Source organism: Homarus americanus, unplaced genomic scaffold (genome assembly GCF_018991925.1).
Source record: "Homarus americanus isolate GMGI-L3 unplaced genomic scaffold, GMGI_Hamer_2.0 scaffold47177, whole genome shotgun sequence".
Classification (NCBI taxonomy): domain Eukaryota; kingdom Metazoa; phylum Arthropoda; class Malacostraca; order Decapoda; family Nephropidae; genus Homarus; species Homarus americanus.
The window spans coordinates 1,367,558-1,384,174 of record NW_024723484.1 but is presented as its reverse complement, the minus strand read 5'-3'; the positions used below and the strand labels follow the sequence as shown (position 1 = coordinate 1,384,174).

Sequence of the window (16,617 nt, the reverse complement as noted above, 5' to 3'; positions counted from 1 at the left end):
CGTGATACGGGTAGTCCATTAGAGGTTCACGGCCATAAACTCGTTGAACAGGCTTTGTGTGAAATATAACAGAGTCTAGGATTGCTTTTAGTATCCTGGTGGTCCAGCGGTTAGCGTTCTCCGGTCACATCATGGGCTCTGGGCGTGGGCTCGAATCCTGGCGGATTGAGGTGTTGATTGTGTGTGTGTGTATATATATATATATATATATATATATATATATATAAGCTTTAATTACCACGAGTCAAATAATTAACTCATCAACAACTGCAAATTGGTCCCCAGAAAATCCCTCCCTCACAGGTGTAACTTGAGCCTGTAGTGGTGGTTGGGAGAGTTTTAATTAACACTCACCTGATCCAGTTGACGGCCGTCCATCACCTGCCCACAACTGCACCTCGCTCACCACTCATAAAACTCTCCTCATTATCTTTGTGGCTCATCGTGCCGTGTTTTGTCTACTTATAAAAATATGCCCCAACTTTCTTTCGTATTTATTAACGTCTTCCAATGATGTAACCCGATATTTCTCATCATCTCATTTGTAACGTTCTAAAGTCTTCAAGTGTTCCGGTAACGTTTCTGCTACTTTAACATTCTTAGAGGAGAGTCGGAACTTCACGCCAGAACCCTTCCACCACAACAGTTTGAAGAAAGAAGACTCGTTTGTTCATCCAGCCAACCACAGATAGTTTTGAAGACTTGACTGTGTGTGTCTGTGGCCAACAATTAACTGTGCTACACCGCCGACAACTACCCAACAGCTTGTCACGAAATTTTAAACTTGTTATTAGTTTTCTCCTTTTTAGAAGTTTTTGGCTCGGTGGCGTCGAAAATCGCAAGAATGTTCGAAAACAGTAATTTCTTTTTCCATGATTCTGAAACTTATGCCACTGGCCAATACTTTATACTTGTGGTTCTCGTTTTCAAGAAGACGATGCCAGTTCTCAACCCTAACACCGAATTATCTCGCTTTCCTTTGTTTTTCGCTCGGCGTGTACAGTATGAATATGCCCTCTCTCTCTCCTAAGGTTAGTGAGAAAGCCTATGGAATTGACCAAGATGAACCAAGACCTATACAAGGAACCACGTAGAACCTATTAGGAGAAGCACCAAGGACTGTGAGGAGATTCAGTAAGTGAGGTGATGACCTTTGAGATGTGTGGTGGGAACTCTGGTGAAGTAATTGTCTTGAGCAATCAGCAGAATGGACAGGAAGTCAATATTGTATTGGTGTGTGAGGCTTCATCGCCCACCTGAGGCTCCGAGAGAACTTGAGCATACTGTAGTTATGCTTCTTAATGGTGTATTAATATGCCGCCCAGAGATGCACTGTAGGTGTTTCCTTACGTCTCAAGTTAGTGTATGTGAACCATACCTCGCACTATTTTCTGGAGGTAATCGTAATATACTGCATATACTGTATGCGCACACGCACACATACACACACACGCACACGCACGCACGTACACATACACACGCAGATGTACACGCATATATATCACTTACAGTATACGGCCTTGTGGCGCAACGGATAACGCGTCTGACTACGGATCAGAAGATTCCAGGTTCGAATCCTGGCAAGGTCGAGAGACTTTTATGTTTCGTGTATATGTGTGTAAGGTCTTCTCATATCGACTGCCAGAGGTGGGTTGTATTAAAGTAATATTACCACAACGTCGGGTGAGGTCATAATGATAACAGGTCCGCGGGGAACACACTGCAAAAACATGTTATCCGAAATTTTAGAAAAGTTTTCTCGAATTAATAGACCAGTTTAATTGAATTGAAATAGAATCCGCGTCTAGGGATTAAATTCATGGAAGAATAATAACATATATTAACCTACCTATATATATATATATATATATATATATATAAATATATATATATATATATATATATATATATATATAAATATATATATATATATATATATATATATATATATATATTTATATATATATATATATATATATATATATATATATATATATATATATATATATATATATATATATATATATATATATATATATATATATATATATATATATATATATATAAACATGTCATGTCCGTTCCCAGAGCAACACTAGGGCCACACAGCCTGGCAGGGTCGTAAAGAGTACCTTCACCCCAACATTTGTCCCAAGGTGCTCTCATGGTACGGCGAATGAACCCACTCACCTTGACCTTGACCTCGTTCTCTCTCTCGCTCTCGCTTTCTCTCACACACACAGACACCCAAACACACTGACCTCAGATTGTGACACCTGAATAACACACATTCTTCATCAAAGTAAAACACAGGAGACAAAACAAAGTCCCGATGAATCAACCATCTTTAACAAACAGACGAAAGAAGAAGGAAACATCTTATAAGGAGAGAGGAGGAGGTGAAAGGAAGAGGAGGGTGGGAGGAGGTAGGAGTAGTCTTATTTCCTTTTTTCTCCTCAATGATTCACTCATAGCCCCACTTACCCTTTCACTTACACACACACTCAATAGCGCCTGTATTCCCTACTTGGGAAAGGCTCACTCATCTTCACACATTCACTCCGTCCGTCACTCACATGCAATTCACTCTCACTTCGCTACTCACTCCGTCACTCACTCAATCCATAACTCTGTGTTTACTACCAAGGAGAGTAAAGGCACTCGCTGGCAAGAGGAGTCACACACACACTGCCATGTTCCTCACGCTATATATATATTTTTACGACTCCACGCCTGAATGTGCTTCCTTGAATTTTTATATGTTTTGAGGACGCTACTGCCATCAAAACTCGTGAGAGAAGATAAACGTGGGATAGAAGGAGGGGATGGGGGATAGGGAGGGGTGTAGGGAGGAGGGAGGTGTATTGAGTAGGAAAGTGTAGGAGTAATAAGGATGTGAGAGAGAGTTGAAAGGTGTGGAAAGAAGGGTAGGCGTGGGCATGAGGAAAGGCGTGGGCATGAGGATAAGCGTGGGTAAGAGGATAGGCGTGGGCATGAGGATAGACGTGGGCATGAGGATAGGCGTGCACAACTCACTAGAAATGTGATAGTGGATGTTTTACGCTTGTTCTTTGTAGGTAACAATAACAACAATAACAACAATAACAACAATAACAACAACAACAATAATAATAACAATAATAATATTAATAACAATAATAATAACAATAACAATAATAATAATAACAAAAATAACAATAATAATAACAACAATAATCGCAACAACAACAATATTAATAACAATAAATAATAATAATAAAACAATAACAATAATCACAACAACACCAATAATAATAATAATAATAATAATAATAATAATAATAATAATAATAATAATAATAACAATAATAACAATAATAACAACAGCCTCCCCTATGTCTCACCAATAAACAACATTCTTCTAGACGTATATGTCTGAACACTTTATCATCAACCCAATAATAAAGAATCCTATAATACTCTGGGTTAATATGCTGTGGATGATGAAGTAATAAGAAAACCAATTACTTCAATAGATGGTCTAATATCTTAAGTGTTGGGAAGATAATTAATTGCCCCTACAATTAAGTGAACTAAATAACTCTTAGTGATAAAACGAATTTATTATTTTGTTATTATTTCTTTTTTAACTTGATAAAATTATTTACTTTTGTATTTTGTCTCGAGTTGTATTTTTTTCATTCTGTACTAACTATGAAATTCTGTAGTCAGTGATTTTATGTTATAAAGATGTTAGATATATTTCGTTTTACTAACCTGTACACAATGATGTGATGAATAAAGGCGACACAAGATATTAGTCACAGATTGAGCTAAGCTGTATTTGATATAAAACATTCCTCGCATACGAAAAACATCCATCAATCAGATCAGGAGATTTACGAGTATGGAGCTGAAGACGCAGTTAAACCTAGTCTCGTTAATATGGTTTATATACGGTATTGAATGACTGAGACGAGAACAATACATGTTATTCTCTCTCTCCATCTCTAACTACATAGTTCACGTCATACATATATTACCTCCTTCCCTGAGCAATCAATAGGTCTCACTTCAACTCGCCAACGATAGGTTGGTAGAAGTAACGCCAGGCGAACGTTCACCAATCTCCTTGCTGTATAGTGGGAGCTTGTGGCGCCTCCTCACCTCTCATCCTATAGGATCTCTCACTGCCTTCCTAATGGTTTTCCTTCCCTCGTCAATTCCTGTCCCCAGTAATGGATATTTTTTACGCTATTACTGTTTCCTTCCTTCCTTGTATTTCGTCTCCCAGTAAAGGATAAATTACGATGTTTTAACGAGAAAAAACCTTAGAAGAATATATTCGTTATCCTCTCATTATTTTTCCCAGGATATAGAAACCGGCTAATACTCTCCCTAGAACATGATATTCTAAGCCATATTTACTATTACTGTATCATTTTTTTTCCTAGGTAAGAGCAGGAATACTATCTCTATGCTAAGATCCGAAGCTTGTATTTTGGGTCATTTGTCTCTCTCAGGGAAGGAGACAATATGAGAGACAAGGAGGAACAGTTAACACGCGAGACCAACCATTATGTAGATATCTCACCATTAGGCCAGATGGTGAACAGGGAGGAGTGACGTGTTGCCCCCAGATTGGTACACCTCTCACTCAAGATAAAGTAAATAAATAAGTATATAAGAAATGCTATCTAAGTCAGGTCAAGGGGTTAGGGGTTTGAGAGGTTGAGAGGTTGAGGTCGGGTGTTTGAGAGGATGTTGGGAGATTGAGGTTAATGTTAGAAGACTGAGGTAGAGAGATTATGGTTAGGAAGTTCAGGTTAGGAGGTTAAGGTAGAGATTTTGAGGTTGAGAGGTTAAGGTTAGGAGGTTGAGCGGGAAGAAACTTGGTCATTTAAGCCGTATGCCCCCCACACACACACATTCACGCTTAAAATATACAAGCATATAAATCATATACGAACATGCATATTCAGGTTAGTCAGACCACAACACACATACACAAAACACGCATACGTAACCCATACATACAAACATACACAAACATACGGACATATATATCTATCTGCCAATATGTGATTAGCTAGAGGCAGCATTCTCCTTAAGATATCGCTAAGGCAGATATAGAATACTAGTCCACTTAAAATACCAAATTTAAGCTTACGTTATCTCTCTTTCTCTCTCTCTCTCCCTCTCTCTCTCTCTCTCTCTCTCTCTCGATAATAATTATATTGGCTCTAGTGATGCCGTTCGTCCATGAAAATAGCTTCGTGTTTTTGTTAGAATTATTTCTGACTGATCGACAACAGTGTGTTGATCCCTTGATAAATGGGATATTCATTTTTTGGTTGTCTCTTTGAATACTGGGGATATATAGAGCCTGATTATTGTTATTAGTGTTGCTACTGTTATTGTGGTTATCGCTGGTATTGTTATAAGTTATTGCTGTTATCGGTGTTGTTGTTCTTATTAGTTATTGTGGTTACCGCTTTTGTTGTTATTATTATTATTATTATTATTATTATTATTATTATTATTATTATTATTATTATTGGTGGTTGTTGTTGTTGAATGTTAGGACCAGCCAATTATGTTATCCCACGAGTGTAATCCCCCATTGTCTTTTTCAATCTATTACTCACGACTATCAACCTACTTTAATTTCTATATACGAATGAAATTAAACGATCATACGTGTACATGTTACTGAGTCAATAACGTCCATTTATGGCGTAATTAAAATATATTTATTGCCGATCCAAATTACTACCCATTTCAACGAGTGGGATACCCAGTTGTTTATATATAAATGTAACAGTTCCCTTATAGCAGTAACGGATATATATGTACCATTTGACATCATAAAATAAAATAATATATCTATTAACACATTATAACGGATCCAAATACATGAAGCAAAAATTTTATGTGGGAAATATTAGATCGCTTTATTACTGTTATAGTTCCGCTTATAACAGGAATATGTATACATGTCTATATTTATCGCAAAAAATATATGTATTTTTTTGTCACTCCTATGATGGACCAGGTGAGGTATACATATGTTATTGTGCTCCCTGAAGGACAACATAAATAACAAGTGAGCGACCTACAGTCAAGTAAGTCATGTATCACTGTACTTTAGGGTAAGATAAATAAAAATACATAATATACTTGCCTGAAATATAAAGTTGTAAGTTGTATGAGGGTGAAGAGATGTGAGAGGGCAGGGACTGACACTCACAGAGGAAATAATGTTGAAGAAAATACTGTGAAGAGACGGATCATCCAACATGGCGGAGGAGGAGGACTGATCGTTAGCGAGACGAATTACTAGAGTAAATTCTGTCTAATAGTAACAAGTATAAACAAGAGGCACCCTAACATACACAGAGGACAGTCGAGAATGTTGTAGAGAATAAGAAATTGTTTATATGTACAGTATAAACGTTCAACAGAGAGGGAGAAAATTGTTAACGTATTCCATACCAAAAATATGCAGGAACATTTTCTTTTGTTACTGAATTGTTTCTTTATCTTATGACTGTTTTCTTCTAAACAATGTAAATTTAAACAAGCAAGAGAGCAGTTGGAAAAATACAAACATAGCTAGCCACCTTCATTTATTAAGAGGTACCTCGACTCCCAGCATAAACCCAATGGTCCATCCCGGTAGCCATTAGACCGGAAATGGAGGCAATATTTGTTTTGGTGTACAGAGAAGCCATGATAATACAAGGCGTAGAGGCTCCCTAGGTATGATTATTTAGGTGTATGGTGTGCCTTCAGGTGGCTATTACCTGACTAGGATTACCTGAAGGAGTGGATAAATCTATGGTAACAGTGATTATATGGAGGACCCAGGTAACTGTAATTGTATGGGGGCGTGAAGGCTTTCTCTCCTCTTCCCCCCTACCCTCAAGGTGATCAGCTGCTCCCCACAACTGATGACCGTATAAAGGTGACAGGTATGGTCTACTTCTGGTCAGGTGCTCCCATCTACCTGTGTCGTGTGTGTGTTGTGGTGAAGATGGGAGGGATAACTCAGGTGGTGGTAAGGGAAGGTGAAGTGGGGGGGGAAAGGTTTTAATGGAGGGGGGAGATGGTAGTGGGAGGGATGGTAGTGAGGGGGAAGATCTTAATGGGGAAGGGTTGATGGTGGTGAGGTGATGGGAGGTCTTTATGAGGGAAGAATAGTTGAAGGGGGGAGGGTGGGGAGAGTGGTCTTAATGAGGTGGTAAGGTGGTCGTGAGGATGATTTTAATGAGGAAGTGTGATAATAAGAGAGAATGGTAATGAAGGAGGGTGGTGATGAGGGAGGGTGGTGATGAGGGGCGGTGATGAGGGAGGGTGGTGATGAGGAAGGTGGTGATGAGGGAGGGTGGTGATGAGGGAGCGTGGTGATGAGGGAAGGTGGTGATGAGGGAGGGTGGTGATGAGGGAGGGTGGTGATGAGGGAGGGTGGTGATGAGGGAGGGTGGTGATGAGGGAGGGTGGTGATGAGGGGCGTGGTGATGAGGGAGGGTGGTGATGAGGGAGGGTGGTGATGAGGGGAGGTGGTGATGAGGGAAGGTGGTGATGAGGGAGGGTGGTGATGCTGAGTGAAAACTGTATTAAGGGAGAGTGAAAATGGTGGTGAGGAGGTCGTGACGGAGGGTGGATAGGTGGGGGTCATGGTGATGAATAGATAGATGTCTGGGAGAGGTCATTAGGAAGATGGTCGAGATGAGAGATAGGATGGAAGAGATAGGATGGAGGTGGTATGCAGATGGAGGATAGAAGTAGTGAGAAGGATGGTGGGGGTGATGGTGGTGGTGAAGGATGATGATGATGATGGTGGTGGTGGTGGTGGTGGTGGAGGAAGGAGGTAGCAAGAAGAATGGTACAACAATGGAGAAGCTATGATGGTCTACCTAGGAAAGGACTCCCCCAAAGACCACCCAAAGTATACAGAAGATACATCTGCGTCAGGGTGCCTGTGTCATCAACACTTGTTCCTCTGACCATTGCATCACATAAACAAAGAAACACACACACACAGAACTTATATTCTATGGCATACATGAAATCTGTGTCCCTTCATTATTTCATTTTTGTCTTTTTTTGTCATGTGAATTTCTACTGTTGTTGACATTTATGTCCAGTGCGTTGTGCAACATTCAAAATTTTAGTCCCTCGTTGCAAGAATTTTCATCACCTGGACCCCACCCGTATTTTCCCATACTACGTTCCAATAATGATCGCGTAAATATTAGACTTTCCGCAAAATTTCGTTTCACGGGAACAGCAAAATTCATTTTCACGCGGCGTTTGCAAAACAGTGACGGAGAGAAAAGTTTGATGTAAATATTGTCAGGAAGTGATGGCGGGATGATGGTGTTTTCCTTTTATCTATTGTTATAATTATCATGAGCTGCAATACACAAGACCATGGTGATATACACATACACATTCTCTTTTAGTCTATTACTCTATGTCTGCCTCTATCCGTACTTTACTATTTTCTTTCTAGTTCTATTTTTCTTTGTTTTATTTTTCTCTCTCTCTTTCTTAACTTCTTTCTCCTTTTGTACCTATCGCATTCTCTCTCTCTCTCTCTCTCTCTCTCTCTCTCTCTCTCTCTCCTTTTCTGACATACGTTTACCGAGGGCTCCAGACCACAATATTGTACAAACAGCTCTGGCAGACATCTAGTACTCAAACAACTCTGGCAGACGATACTAGTACTCAAACAACTCTGGCAGACGATACTAGTACTCAAACAACTCTGGCAGACAGCAGAATTACTCAAATAGTTTTGGCAGACTATATCAACAGGAACCAATAATCATAATTTCATCTCGCGTCCAAAAATCTCAATATAACTAACACTGGCCTGCAATTACTGCAACATCGGGCCAGATGTATTTATTATTCACATTTGCATATATTGCCAAACGGTGTCCATTTATTTCGCTTAATTATGGCCGCACATACTGCTATATAACCCACACACACACACATGTGCATTATATATCTGCTGCTCATCTACCTACACACACACACACACACACACACACACACACACACACACACACACACACACACACACAGTACACAGTCTCTCTCTCTCTCTCTCTCTCTCTCTCTCTCTCTCTCTCTCTCTCTCTCACGTCCATTATCCCTCTGTACTGTACTGGATCGAACTAAATAGGCTGAAAAGAAAAAATAGAAGAAATAGAAAAAAAATGTGATTGGAAATGTACCCAAAAGTATAGGAAGTGAAAGAGAGATGGGGAGAATATTTTGAACTGCCGAATGTAACAGATAACAGAGAGAGAGAGAGAGAGAGAGAGAGAGAGAGAGAGAGAGAGAGAGAGAGGATATATCAAGTGGAGGAATGAAAAGTACACAAAGATGAAAGAGGAATCAGTGAAAAATATGCAATAAGTGAGACTGTATGCAAGATTATAGGGAGGTTAGTTTAGGTTAGGTTAGTTTAGTTTAGATTAGTTTAGGTTAGGTTACTTCAGTTTAGGTTAGTTTAGGTTAGATTAGTTTAGGTTAGGTTAGTTTAGGTTAGGTTAGTTTAGGTTACGTTAGTTTAGGTTAGATTAGGTTAGGTTAGATTAGGTTAGATAACTCCAAAAGATAATATATCCAATTTATATAATATTTTAATTTAAAGGTTGTCCTACTTTGTGAGAAACTGTTGTATGCTTATATCCATACGATCCTTATATTTACATTTCATTTTCATCACTTTCTCTCATCTCGGTACACGTAAATAATTTTTTTCCTCTTAAGTGACGGAAAGGGATTTTTTTGCTAGTCTTCTCCTAGTAGCTGAGTGGTCGTCTTTATACTTGAGTAACAACAAAGTACATCACTGAGGAAGCTACACGCCATCTTTTAGAATAAATATATTTCATTTTCTTTCGTTCTTGGCATCTATATATTCTGTTCTAGCGTCAGAATAGTGTAAAGACTATCTCGTCCGGTGAGCATTATACCGTACCATAGGAGGATATTGTTATGTGAGGTCTAAGAAACAATTATCTTCCCAGTCTTTGCTGAAGAATATTGATACCTGGCGGATAATACTGAAAGTGTAACCGTGACTACATCTGGTCAGTTGGTACGGCTGACTAGATACAAGCTTCGAGCTGTTCACTGAATGAAGGTCAAATAGTGGATTTATCATTCTTTTGTGAAATACGAGCACATAATATATACAATATATGTTATGGTAAATGAGGGGGAAATTATCAAGTAGAGACAACTTCTATAAATTGTTTTTTTTGGAAACCTATAACCTAACCTAACCTGACCTGACCTGACCTGACCTGACCTGCTGACCACTGACCTGACCTGACCTGACCTAACCTAACCTAACCTCTAGGGTGTTTAAGCGGCATTAACTAAATACAGTACCCAGTTTCTACACTAGACAACAGACTTACAGTTTAAAACGAAGACAAACTTTCTTCCATCATATACACGAACACAGACAACAAAGATGAATGGCGCTTATTCCAATGTTATATTACAAATGAAGACAAGAAGTTAAATAAGAGGCGACCAACAATGCCTCGTCTCGAACTTTAAGCTTGCTAAGGATTTACTGACGCTCGCAGACACTGAGTTACAAGATAATATAAACTTTACATGAAGTAATGTGTACACTTTATGATCTTAGTGCATAAGAGAACTTTGAGACAATGGGAATCAAGTGTGTGTGTGTGTGTGTGTGTGTGTGGTTTATAGTGACTTGCTCCTACTGGACTTTATATACAGGTGTTGTCTTTAGGTAAAAACTTAATAATTTACTTTTGTGATGATGAAGAACAACATGTGGAAAAAATAGGAGATCGATAACAGGAGTAGTAGTATTAGAATAACAGAAGGAGAACAAGAAATAGGAGAAACTCGAGAACAACACAATCAAGACCCAGGAGGGAGGTGAACACGACAGGAGAACACCACAAGAAGGGAGGAGTAAGAGAATAGAATGAGGTGTGTAGAAAGTGACAGGAGAGAGCAAAGACAACATATACAAACAAACAAACACAAACAAGATATAAAAACAAACAAAAACATAAAATAAAAGCAACACAAACACCCTCAACTTGTACATGCAGAGTAAAAATATTCACCGTGATCCTTGTTAAACACCTAATTTCTAATGTGTTAAAAACAATTACTATCGGTTTATATAGTAAAAGAAGATGAAAAACTGTATAGAAATAAAATAAAAGGCTAATTAATACCTAATTCTTGATGATGATTTTAACTACAACAAAAGTGAATTATTAAGTTTCCATATTACTTAACTTATAAACCGAAGATAAAAAAACCCGCTCAATTTATGCTGTAAAGCCAATAAAACGCTGTCGTGGGCAGGGCAGTGACGAGGCTAAACTCTACCACACTGTGAGGTCCTGTGTAAATGGTCACGGGAGGAAGTACAGAACAATTGGTAGTAAAAGTTGGTATCCAATTTACCGCGGCTTTTCCAAACAACTATGTGTGAGTTTGAGGGACAGAGGAAATAGATAGAGAAAGGGATAGGGAGATGGATGGTTAGGTGATGCACTGAGAAAGGAGAGAGAAGGAGAGAGAGAGAGAGACTACAAATAAATGAACTTACTTTAAAATTTCTCTCTCTCTCTCTCTCTCTCTCTCTCTCTCTCTCCAGCAGCGTCTATCCTCACCTTACCTCTCCATCTTCTTAATTAAACATTCTGACTAATTACCGTAGACTTTAACCATTTCCTGCTTAACTGAATTCATTGCCGGACACCACTCCTCCTCCTCCTCCTCGTTGGCAACTATGTACCCAGAAATTACCTTTAGTGTCACTGTAACTCGCGTGTGTAATATTCTCTCTCTCTCTCTCTCTCTCTCTCTCCGTTACAATGAGATTCTCGCTGTATATTACTACCTTGTTCTGCTGCTGTGTATATTCAAATAGAGTCTTGTCATGGAAGTTATAATGAGCAATATTGTCAAGACTAAGATGGCTGTTGGATGTAGTAGACGTCTGGTAATATATTATCTTCACTCTCAGTAAGAAAGAGGTAATGAAAAGGTGAATAAATTCGATAAATAATTACGATAAAAAGTAACTATATGAGAGTTGTGATGTTTGACATGAACGTTTCAGATTTTCAAGACGCGACGAAGATAAAGACATATTATCTTTACTTAAAACAGGATGAGAAACTTAGAATAACATAAAAAAAACACAAGCATCGTTCTTGATATTAATGATGTTGTGAAATTAAGTACAAATAATGAAATTGAACTGGTGACATCCTCTTGAAAAACTTCCCTCTCAAAACTAATGTAAATGGTACCGAGAGATTCACCCTAGGATCATACATTCGGAAGGCTGGCGTTACCGAGGTGCTGAGTGTGTTATTATCAGAGATTCCCTGTAACATGGTACAACTTGATAGTCTTAATGATATTTTTATCGTTCCTTTCCTCTTCCTAATTTCTTTTTCTCTCTCTCTATGACCATTTAGTTCTTCATTTATTTCTTCCTCTTGTTTTATCTATGTATTTGTGTTTATATTTATCCATCTTTCTGTCTATCCACCTCTCTGCTCCCCACCCCCATGTCTCTCTCTGCCCACCCTCCCCTCATGTCTCTCTGTTGTCTATATATATCTCTCCCAATCCGTCCTTTTTTTTCTCCCTCCCTAAACAATGAACAATCCAATACAAGTTCACTTCTAACTTCTGCATCGCTTGTCATTGTCTATATTCTCGCGGCCAGATTGGTGTGTGTTCGACAAGGCCGGGTCACACCTCCACCTCCACAGGGCTGTCAGTCATGTTGCTCCTGTATTAGTCAGGTATGGTTCTTCCATTCTCCGCTGTTATGGTGGATATTTTCTAGTGTTTACAGTTTCATGTGTCTCCAGTGAGGGAGGCAGGTAAAAGAAACGTTTTTTATTTGGGCAGTTTTACCAACACGGGTCGACATGCACGTCCAGGCTATATAAAGCCACTGAGTGAGTATATGGTATTTAACCTTATTTATTTTCTATCCTTGCAAGTGAAGCTGAATGACGTTTCAGTTATGATAAATGTTATTGCATTTGCCTTAAATCGAGCACGCGTTATACCCCGGAACACCAGCAGTCTCTTAAATAAAATAAACTAGATCATGGTTTCTATCCCACTTTATAGAAGCTAACACCTCCCATGTTTCAATTAAATCTGTCCTTCACTTAAAGAGTTATCACGCACACAGGAAGGAGAGGCCATGGGTGTAATGAACTCTGACACGGAAGGCTGACGCTCACGACTTTATAGTTTAGTATGAACCCAAAGTTAATAGATAAACGTAAAATCATGTAATATTTACACCTGTACCTTTGACATTTTTTATATTATTACAAGACTTGTATAGATGTAAAGAAGCCTAAGATGGGCGTCTAACATTACTCTCACTCTCACTTCCCACACACAAGCCACTCTGACAGCACAGTACATACCACATATATACTCACCGCACTTCATATATGACTTAATAATATCACCGGTTACTGTGTGTATATAACTAAGATATTACACGTTAAATATATTAGACAAATATCTGGATTAAGCCATTAGGAAACTGTCACCTTAAGTTAATATATATTTACCGGGTATATAAATTTTCTTTAAACTATTCATATGTTATTTATATCACTTCAACCAACAACACCCACACACCAACACCTCACACAAGAGGCTAGATACTCCCCAGCCTTTAGGTGTAAGCAATTAATCACCTCCCGGCATCACATCCTCATTTAACACTTAACCTGAGGCTATGGTGGAGTAGAGCAATATGTCCTCATTACAGTTTAAAGACCAACCTCATAATTAATACTTCTGAGGAACACAACTGTTGCTGCTAGTGTGGGGGGGGGAGGTGAAAAGGGGGTGAAGGTCAAGACAGAGGAAGGGGCATGGGAGGAGGACAAGGCGAGGTGGGGAGGGAAGGGAGGACGGAGATTTTTAACGAACGGGTCATTAATTCTGTGTCAGGCCTCCATGGATGACCCCCCTCTCCCTCTTCCCTGCCTCTCGCTCCATCTCCTTGAGCCGGGATAATTACCATCTGGTGACTGGCTGGCCGTGAGGGAGCCAATCACAGATCACCCCTGCACTTACCATAGTTACACTACCACATTTACCACAGCTATACCATCACACTTACCACAGCCACACCTACCACAGCCACACCACCACACCTGACAATAAAAGACACAGACACACCGACAGACACTCCGATGTTTTCTATTTAGCCACTACAACAACACTGTGGCGCGACAAGTCTCTCTGGCTCCTGGTAAACAACTTTGTAACTCTGTCTTTCGTTATATCAGTTTCACAATATCTCTTCTATCCCTTTCGCGTTATTTCATTTAGATTCGTTACTACTATCATTTCTTCTTCAGGTATGTATCTGTTTCCTCTTAGTATTTCCTACAGTCTTGAAAGAAAATAAATTTACCATCAGATAAAAATTTCCCCCAGAATAATGTAAACAATAAGTTGCCATCATTCAACACTCAGTATCTATCCGTGTGTGGTATTGTGGTTGTATGTCGGGTCTTCACAAAGGCGAGGAGGTGTAACTGAGGAGCTGTTTACCCCTTTGCTCAAACCCCTCGAGGACTGACTTGTCGTCCTTAATGTTGTTATCGTCTCTTTCTCTCTCCCTCACTGCTGGGTAAAAGCTATAATAAACTAGGTTAAGACTTTTGTTTCCAGTTGTGTATTCTCTCGTGTCCAGCAGTGGGCGGTGACGGCGAGGGAAAGTTATAGACAGTCAGAGAGTCACAGGACTGGAAAGTTAAGTTGTTGGAAAGTCACTGTATAAGACAGGAAAGTTGGAGGGTTGGAGAGTCACTGTAGAGGAAGAGGAAGATGGTGTTGGAGAGTCGGTGTTGGAGTGTCACTATATATGAAGAGGAATATAGTGTTGGAGAGTCACTGTATAGGAAGAGGAAGATGGTGTTGGAGAGTCGGTGTTGGAGTGTCACTGTATATGAAGAGGAATATAGTGTTGGAGAGTCACTGTAGAGGAAGAGGAAGATGGTGTTGGAGAGTCGGTGTTGGAGTGTCACTGTATATGAAGAGGAATATAGTGTTGGAGAGTCACTGTATAGGAAGAGGAAGATGGTGTTGGAGAGTCACTGTATAGGAAGATAGTGTTGAAGAGTCACTCATTGTATAAAGTATCTTACATGTGTCCAGTTACGTTAGCCAGTCTACTGTCAACTGCCACGCCAGTCACAGAGTCGATCGTGGTAGATGGATGTTAGTAATTTTGGTTGTTGGGAGATATTATTATTAGATATCATTGCTTGTAGGTATAAATATTGGTAGTTGTGGTTTATGGTAAATATTGCTAGTGGCAAGTTTGTAGTTGTTATCTGAATAATGGTTATAGGTGAAGTTGTGATAGGTGCGTTCTATAGGTAAGGTATAGTTGTTAATAGCTGCGGGTGTTGGTACTGTAGATGTGGTTGTGACAGCTGTTGTTGTTGGTGGTAGGTGTGGCTATTGGTAGGCGCGGCTATTAGTAGGTGCGTCTATTGGTAGGTGTGACTATTGGTAGGTGCGGCTATTGGTAGGCGCGGCTATTAGTAGGTGCGTCTATTGGTAGGTGCGTCTATTGGTAGGTGTGACTATTGGTAGGTGCGGCTATTGGTAGGTGCGGCTATTGGAAGGTGCGGGCTATTGGTAGGTGCGGCTATTGGTAGGCGACTATTGGTAGGTGCGAACACTCTATTGGTAGGTGCTGACTATTGGTAGGTGCGGCTATTGGTAGGTGCGTCTATTAGAAGGCACCCATATTGGGAGGTGCGTCTATTGGGAGGTGTGACTATTGGTAGGTGCGACTATTGTAGAAGTGTCTATTAGAATGTGCGTCTATTGGGAGGTGTGACTATTGGTAGGTGCGGCTATTGGTAGGTGCGTCTATTAGAAGGTGCGACTATTGTGGTGCGCGCTCCATTAGAAGGTGCGTCTATTGGGAGGTGCACTATTGGTAGGTGCGGCTATTGGTAGGTGTGACTATTGTAGGTGCGATCATTGGTAGGTGCGTCTATTAGAAGGTGCGTCTATTGGGAGGTGCGACTATTGGTGCAGGGTAAGTGCGGCCATGCAGGTGTGACTATTGGTAGGTGCGGGAATTATTGGTAGGTGCGGGCTATTGGCAGGAGCGGGCTATTGGTAGGTGCGTCTATTGGTTGGTGCGGCTATTGGTAGGTGCGGCTACAGGTGCGGCTATTGGTAGGTGCGGCTATTGGTAGGTGCGGCATGCAGGTGCGGGCTATTGGTAGGTGCCTTTATTGGTAGGTGCGTGGCTATTGGTAGGAGCGGCTATTGGTAGGAGCGGCTATTGGTAGGTGCGGCTATTGCGTAAGTGCCTTGTATTGGCAGGTGCGGCTATTGGTAGGTGCGGGCTATTGCAGGGGTGCGGCTATTGGTAGGTGCCTTATTGGTAGGTGCGGCTGGTAGAGCGGCTATTGGTAGGTGCGGCTATTGGCAGGCGCGGTCATTGGTAGGTGAGGCCATTGGTAGGTGCTGCCCATTGGTAGGTGCGGCTATTGGTAGGTGCGGCTATTGGTAGGTGCGTCTATT

General features: G+C 40.2%; 1 non-coding gene across 1 annotated transcript; it reads left to right on the top strand.

Moving 5' to 3' along the window:
• Positions 1 to 1,516: 1,516 nt before the first annotated feature.
• Positions 1,517 to 1,589, top strand: Trnar-acg. Its single transcript has one exon. It is a non-coding gene; the product is annotated as a tRNA-Arg (tRNA).
• Positions 1,590 to 16,617: the final 15,028 nt, after the last annotated feature.